Source organism: Bombina bombina, chromosome 9, assembly GCF_027579735.1.
Source record: "Bombina bombina isolate aBomBom1 chromosome 9, aBomBom1.pri, whole genome shotgun sequence".
Lineage (NCBI taxonomy): Eukaryota > Metazoa > Chordata > Amphibia > Anura > Bombinatoridae > Bombina > Bombina bombina.
This window is the reverse complement of record NC_069507.1, coordinates 39,415,686-39,423,633: the sequence shown is the minus strand read 5'-3', so window position 1 is coordinate 39,423,633 and position 7,948 is coordinate 39,415,686. Positions and strand designations below refer to the sequence as shown.

Here is a 7,948-nt window from a genome sequence, read left to right as displayed (position 1 = left end):
GGTCCATCTTATAGCCGAGCTCTGCAGACTGATAGATACATTTCAAGCTGAAATGACAGAAAATCTGCGCACTGCATTTATAGCACCTGTGATCGACATCTTTGATGAGAATATACAAATAGTCCCTGTTCCGGCGATGGAGAGAAGTTGCGGCACTTTGGGGCCCCGGGGCGGGCTTCCTGCACCCCCAACCTACATGCAAGCACGGGGATCAAGATCCTTGCATCTACCCCAGTGGAACGCTACATTGCAGTATGACACTTCTGCAAGTGGGGAGACAGCTGACAGGGGCGCAGAGAGAGACAACGCTGATTTTGTTGCTACAGATAGTGTCAGCTCTCGATCAGATGTAACGGCTATAAACGGAACCGATAGCCCAGCCATAGTAGCCACAGTGACATCTATGCAGCTCCGTAGCTCTCCTTATAGAGCCAAAACCGCAAACAACAAACTGACAGAGAGGAGCGCTGAAAGTTTTCCCGGAGCAGAGAGACGGAAAGTGCAGGCTGGGTTGCTGGAGCTCTATCCTCAAGAAGCTATACTGTTTCAGTCTTACCCCCATGAAGTTGGGGATCTAGATCCACTGGACTCTCTGTTTCAGCTTCTCAGCCTTAGAGGGGAAAGAGCTCTAGAAGGTAAAAAAAAGTGTCTACCCCGCGGTAAGTCCCTCAGCAACAGCGCTGAACATGCTGACAGTGTACATGGGGGCTCACGGACAGAACATTTTTGGACTGGGTTGCTTGCTTCTATCGCTTGGCTCCACGACAATGCTTGCTATGTTCTCCTTAGACGCAGCAGGAATAGGATAGATGCTGCCTGACCTCAGCGTTATTAAGGTGACTGATTGCAATGAGAGACCTCTCTATGGGAACATTCTTTTGAGCCTGACATACCGCAGCAAGACTTTACCAAGATTTATTTTATGTGGTCTTATTAATATGCGGAGGGTCTCTTTGTCAATTGCTCTTTATATATGACTGGTTGTTGCGAGTGATAAAGAGTTACTGCCTTATGTACATAATTTTATTAAGCATATGTTTTGTAGCTAACTGTTTTTTCCTTTTACATAGGAATACCACTGTTGCCTTTGGCTATAGAACTAACCGCCTATGCAGTTTACGCCACCATTAGTTTTATTTTCTCTAAATACTAAGCTACATTAGTACCTATTTCTTGAGTGCCATATATTTGTGGGTGCCTAAGTTAATAGCTGTATCAGTTTCTTGTTTATGCGTAGGGAGATAAGACCCTATAATGTAATTGCTTCATAGTGCATGCTATGCTACATACCCGTAGTGAATCACAACTATATCCCTACCCTAGATTTTATGCACATTTTACCACTGCATATTGAGACAGTAAATCTTACCTACAAATTGTCCACCTATGCCTGTACTGACCTATATTAGGGACTGGATGTTAAGTATTGCTTCTACTACCATAATCTCTATTAATGTGTGGTTCCAGAAATGTGGGTGTATGTGAGGTTATACATATTAAGGGTCCAAAAGTGGCCCTATGTTATAGGACAAATTAAGCTGGTTAAGGTTTACTCTGATCCCTGACCTATGTTTCAAACAAAAAATGGCAAAGTGAGGTTAATTATTTAGGACCCAAGAGTGGTCCCTTTAGATTCAAGTTACCCTCAGCAACGTTAATTTTGTTATGTTATCATGAGGTCCAAAAGTGGCTTCTTTTTTCATTGTGGGGGTGCACAGTGTATGCGGCAACTATATATGTATACAAATATTTAAGATCACAGTCTTGTTAATGTGTGATTCTGATTTTGATGGATCTATTGTACTTATATTTCTGGTAACATTCCCTTTTGTTATATGTTGATAATTATTACGTGTATGCCTGCACTATACCTCAATAAAAATTAAAATAAAAAAAAAATAAAAAAGACAGTGACAAACCTTGTATACTCATCTGACAAGCCTAGCGTGTCTCCTGCAAATAAGTCAATTGGTGATATGGTGTGTGGAGATTGAAAAAAAATGACAGCGAATGTGGTGTTAATGTATTTAGAAAGTTTTCACATACAGCTTGTATGTTAAAGGGACATTGTACACTAGATTTTTCTTTGCATAAATGTTTTGTAGATGATATAGCCCATCTGGCAGTGTTTTAATAAAAATGTATAGTTTTGCTTATTTTTTTAAGAACATTGTGCTGTTTTTCAGACTCCTAACCAAGCCCCACAATATCAGATGTATATGTTCGTCTACAGACTTCTGCTGGCTCCTGTTTATGTTATCAGTCTTTTCATATGCAGGGGAGGGGGGGAGGGTCTGCTATTTTTGTTTACTCAGCCCCTTTCAGTGGGTGTCCCAGCCTAAACTCATCAACAGTGCCAAACCGGGAGCTTCTAAGTAAGTTTTTAAACAGTTTTATACTGGATTTTTATATCAGTATCTGTGCATATTATTCTTTATAGTAGTGTCTATTACATGCAGTTATATGAAAATGGTGTACACTGTCCCTTTAATGTATTTCAAGACTATAGAAAAGTTGTGTAATTACAAGCTGCTTTGGGTCCCTTTTATACAAGTCATCCTGTAATACAGAGTCACGCTCTAGTAGACCTATACACTATACACAGCCTTGGCAATGCTTATTAGCTGGGTTATTTTACTAAAACATTGCATCTTGCACATAAGAACACAAACATTTTTTTAATTGATTATCTGAAGTTGACTTATAACATCAGAAAAAAGGAAACAAATAAGAAGCAATAAATACAACACATGCATTGTGCAAAACTTACACCCCACCTCCCCGATAATATACAGCAATAAAATGAAAATAAACATAAGATTATTATCTCCCTACTCTCCATATTAGATTACAGAAGTAAACTGAACAGTTGTTAGAATTCTGTTCTCTATCTGAATCATTTGGACTTTATTTTCTCTTTAAAGGTATAGTAAACCCAAATTTTCTCTTTCATGATTCAGATAGAGTAGCAATTTTAAGCAACTTTCTAATTTACTCCTATTATCAATTTTTCTTCGTTCTCTTGCTATCTTTATTTGAAAATGCAGGAATCTATGCTAAGGAGCTGGCCCATTTTTGGTTCAGCACCCTAGATAGTGCTTTCTGATTGGTGGTTACATTTAGCCACCAATCAGCAAGCGAAAACCCAGGTGCAAGCGAACCAAAAGTGGGCCAGTGTTCTATCAGAACAGCGAATTCATCAGAATAGCGAACGGAAGTGACGTTCTGTCAGCTGTCTGATAACAAACCCATATCACGCATGCGCTCCTCATTGTAGTCTCATTCCAAAGCGACTATGTCACATTCACTGTTCTGATCGAATTACCCTTATCATACATCCACCCTTAAATTAAACTGATGTACCTCCAGAACTGGGCATCTACTATATACATTGGGGCAGATTTACCAAACAGTCAATCGGCCCCAATGTAGCTGTTTCCGTGCAAGCCTTTAGGCTCGCCGGAAACAGCAGTTTAGAAGCCGCGGTCTTAAGACCACTGCTCCTTAACTGGATCCGCCGCCTGTGAGCGGCGTACAACAATCAACCCGATCGGATACTCCAATAAAGCGAAGTGCTTTATTGGAGTGACACATTGCACATGCTCTGCCAAACTGATATGTCAGGGTGCATACAGTAAATAGTATAAGCCCAGTTCTGGAGCTACATCAGTTTAATTTAAAGGGACACTGAACCCAAATGTTTTCTTTCGTGATTCAGATAGAGCATGACATTTTAAGCAACTTTCTAATTTACTCCTATTATTATCAAATTTTCTTGGTATCTTTATTTGAAATGCAAGAATGTAAGTTTAGATGCCGGCCCATTTTTGGTGAACAACCTGGGTTGTTCTTGCTGATTGGTGGATAAATTGATCCACCAATAAAAAAGTACTGTCCAGAGTACTGAACCCCAAAAAAAAAAAGCTTAGATGCCTTTTTTTCAAATAAAGATAGCAAGAGAACGAAGAAAATTTGATAATAGGAGTAAATTAGAAAGTTGCTTAAAATTGCATGCTCTATCTGATTCATTAAAGAAAAAATTTGGGTTTAGTGTCTCTTTAAGGGTGAATGTATGATAGGAGGAGTTGTTCTATCAGAAGAGTGAATGTTGTTCTATCAGAACAGTAAATGTGACGAAGGCGCTTTGGAATGCGACTACAATGAGGAGTGCATGCGTGGTATGGGTTTGTTATCAGACAGCTGACGGAACGTCACTTCCGTTCGTTAGTCTGATGAATTCACTATTCTGATAGAACACTGGCCCACTTTTGGTTCGCTTGCACCTGGGTTTCGCTTGCTGATTGGTGGCTAAATGTAGCCACCAATCAGAAAGAGCTATCCAGGGTGCTGAACCAAAAATGGGCCAGCTCCTTAGCTTAGATTCATGCTTTTTCAAATAAAGATAGCAAGAGAACGAGGAAAAATGTATAATAGGAGTAAATTAGAAAGTTGCTTAAAATTGCATGTTCTATCTGAATCATTAAAGTAAAAATTTGGGTTTAGTATCCCTTTAATGGGTTGCAAATTAACAAGTAGTTTCCACTTTTCTATGTAATTTCACATTTGTTTTTCCAATTCCAGCTGTACACCATATTATTCAAAAACTAACAATGGCGATATTTAGCACAGCCAATCATAAGGCAGAAGAGAGATTTGCCTGCCGTGAGAATAACCCCCCCCCCCCCCACCCCAGACAGGTACAGATAAGCTATTATCCATGTGTTACAGACTATTGTGTGATCTATATTTCTTTACAAAGTTTGCTGGTGGTGGAGGATAAAATTCATACTCAAAGCAATTTGTATAAATATAATAGATATGACTTATTTTAGATTACAGAGGTCTGAAGACTTAATTAATTTCTCTGCTACCGTTCCTTGTGACAACGCAATTAGAAACAGAGCTGATTTATTTGCGTTACGGGACTGTACTAATGAAGCTTCTCCCCTGATTGCAATATGCATCAACATTCAAATGTAATCGCTTTTTTTTTTTTTCTTTTTAATTTTAAGAAAAATAAATCAGGGAATAAAAAAATCGATTAAGTATAATTCTGAAATGCTAACCTCTTGGTTGCTATAGAGAACTGCAATGTAGCTAAAGAGAATTTGTTAAAGGAAAATTTTAAAGCTAAAAAATACATGATCTTTTGCTACAGCATGTATATATTACATTACTGACATGCTAGTGGGCTGCAATATGTGCGACTCTCCAGCAGAACTTTACCGATGTTTTTAACACAGCTGTAGAGGTTACACACATATGGCTAAATAGAAAGATGAACACAGAAAAGGGGACAAAATAAATAATGAAAGTATATTGCAAAGTTTATATATATACTGTATATATATATATATATATATATATAAAATCATTTTTTATTACCATCTCAAAGTGTTTAATGTCCCTTTAAAGGGACATTATAGTAAAAAAGTTGCATGCTCTAATTTGTTCGTGCATAGTTTTTCCCCCCACTAGTAGCCCTCCAAGTCTATGTGTTTAACCCACCCCTGAAAATGTGTTAAACACAGTTAAATTACTCTTCAGGAGCTGAAGAGAACTAATGATCTCGAGTGGAAATGCTTTTTAAGCCAATAAACAGTAGCAACTGTGCTGCTGGGGACTACTAATGAGTGGATCACTGGACCAGCAGTTCTCTGTGGCTCCTAAATGATACACTTACTATGTGTTTAACCAATTTGTGTGTGGGGGCAGGGGGTTTAACACAGACTTGGAGGGTCGCTAGTGATACAATTATATTTTCCAGTGAAGTAGAACATGAAATGTTGCACTATAATGGTCCTTTAAATAATTTAAATTTAGTCTGATTTAAATCTTGTAAAGATAATACTTATAGTGATGTAAGAGTTTGCAAAACACTTGGTTTAACGTATTTATAAATACTAAAACAATGATTATTACTATTTTATACTAATTGTTAAATAATATGATGTTAATTACTATTTTTAATGATGATAGTATAAAAAAATAATAATAAAAATATACATGAAATTAAACAAATATTTCAGCACTGATAAGAAAGCAGTTCATGTCCTGCAGTTAAAAATAAAAAAAAAAATCACAAACTATTCTACTAATAATTATATTACATATGATTTTAACGCACTAAAATAAACTCCAAAGTTGTGAAAATCCTGTAAAGTTTACTCACTTTATTGTGGAGTAAAAACTACAACTCCCAACATGCTCAGTGCCTCTAGATTCTGACAAGTTTTATTTTTTTTCTCCCCCAGCGGCGTCCATCACTGCGCACCGCCCACGTACGCATGCGCAATGAACCGGGCTGAGTAGCGTGAGCGATGATTGGTGGGCCGGGCGCGGTGAGAGCGTAGTGACGGCAGCGGGGCAAATGGCGGAGGGATGTGCCCGGGCCCTGTTTAAATAATAACAGCCGGTGGCCGCCCGCCGAGGGCAGTGTACTGTGTATATTACGTGATTCTCCTGTGTGCTTCGTTCGGGGCCTGGCCTGGGAGCTTAACGTGGTGCGGAGCCGGGCTGTGTGAGGAGCTGAACGGATTACAGTGTGAGTGTAGCGGAGACTTCTGACTTCCTACTTCTGGGCCCTGTCATTACCTCCCCGGAACGGGCCGCCGAGCTCGCTAGTGTCTCAGCCGTGAGCCAAGAGTAGAAACTTTCCAGCGGCCCGTATGGTAACTTCCGGGATCTCACTGACTATGCAAAGTGACACAAGTCTCTCCTGCGCCTGTGGAGCCGAGTCTCTAAGTTTGTAGCTCTCGCCTACACTTTATAAACCCAGCTCCAGAGCAGCCGAGGGTCTTCTTGTAAGTTCTCCCAATACTGAGTGACTCTAAGGCCAGTGAACCAGGCCTTTAATAAAGTGTGAGGGAATATCCTAACTTGGTGAATCAGCATCACTGTAATGAGAGAGACTTGTCTCACTGTACAATCCCATTTTATTGATTTATGACCCCTGTTCTCCTCCTTGGTGTACTCCCTTAAGGATTCGCTCATGCTATGCTGACATTTGGAGATCCCTCCTACACTTTAATGAATAGGTTTGCATATGGTGTAGAGAGGTTTGTATCTATAGAGAGGTATTTGAATTGTTGGGATAGTGTCAACACACACTGCAGAGCCTAGTTTCAAACCAATTGAGGGATTTATTATACTTTAATGAATCTGTTTCATAGGTAAAAATATAGATATTAGGGGACTGTGTATATTGAGATTAAGATTGACAACTGTTTAGCAAAATTAGCAGTCAGACATATTTTTAGGGGGCAGATCACAGTTTTAGTATACTTATTTTATGTACATGTATATACAGGGTCCACTAGTCCTGGGCGATGTAGAAATTGACTTTTTCCTGACTTTAACATTGAGTGGACTAGTAACTTTCTCTGTGGGCAAGTAGCTTTTAACCCCTGACTAGTAAACCATAGTGATATGTTTACACCCCTGTGTATATGTATCCAGTTAGGAACCAGAAGTAAGGATTTGGCAAACCCTGTTTTTTTTGTCACGTCTGCAGGGAGGTTATAGCTAATTTAGGTGATCCTTTGCAGTTCAGCAAATCATCTTACAATTATATAATCTGTTGATGTTAGAGGATCTGACTAATAAAGGGACAGAGGGCCACAGTCACCAGCCGCTTAGCATATGAAATTAACCATTGTCAATCATTACGTTATTTTACTTTGATGTTTTGCTTTTTAGTTAATTGGCTGCACGGGATAGTGCCACAATATAAATAATGGGTTAATGATGCTATTCACTCCACCCTGATGTCCTTTGCGTAAGGCCAGGGGTTCCAAACTGTCAGAAATGTCATTAGTTGAAATGCGATCAATAGGGAGCATATAGTCACTATCTATATTTCTGCAGTGATTGGAAGTTGTAGAGTAGTTGTTGTTGTTGGTCTTATTTTGGTGTACTGGCAAATATAAAATGGTATCGCAAGTTGTTT

General features: G+C 39.0%; 1 protein-coding gene across 3 annotated transcripts in view; it reads left to right on the top strand.

The window, feature by feature from the left end:
• Nucleotides 1-6,365: 6,365 nt before the first annotated feature.
• Nucleotides 6,366-7,948, top strand: part of WAPL (WAPL cohesin release factor) — a 326,703-nt gene continuing 325,120 nt past the window's right edge. For 2 of the 3 annotated variants that reach the window (XM_053692042.1, XM_053692040.1), the window contains exon 1: nt 6,366-6,544. The gene's annotated coding sequence lies outside the window, so the exon portion shown is untranslated. The other variant, XM_053692041.1, reaches the window with a different exon arrangement.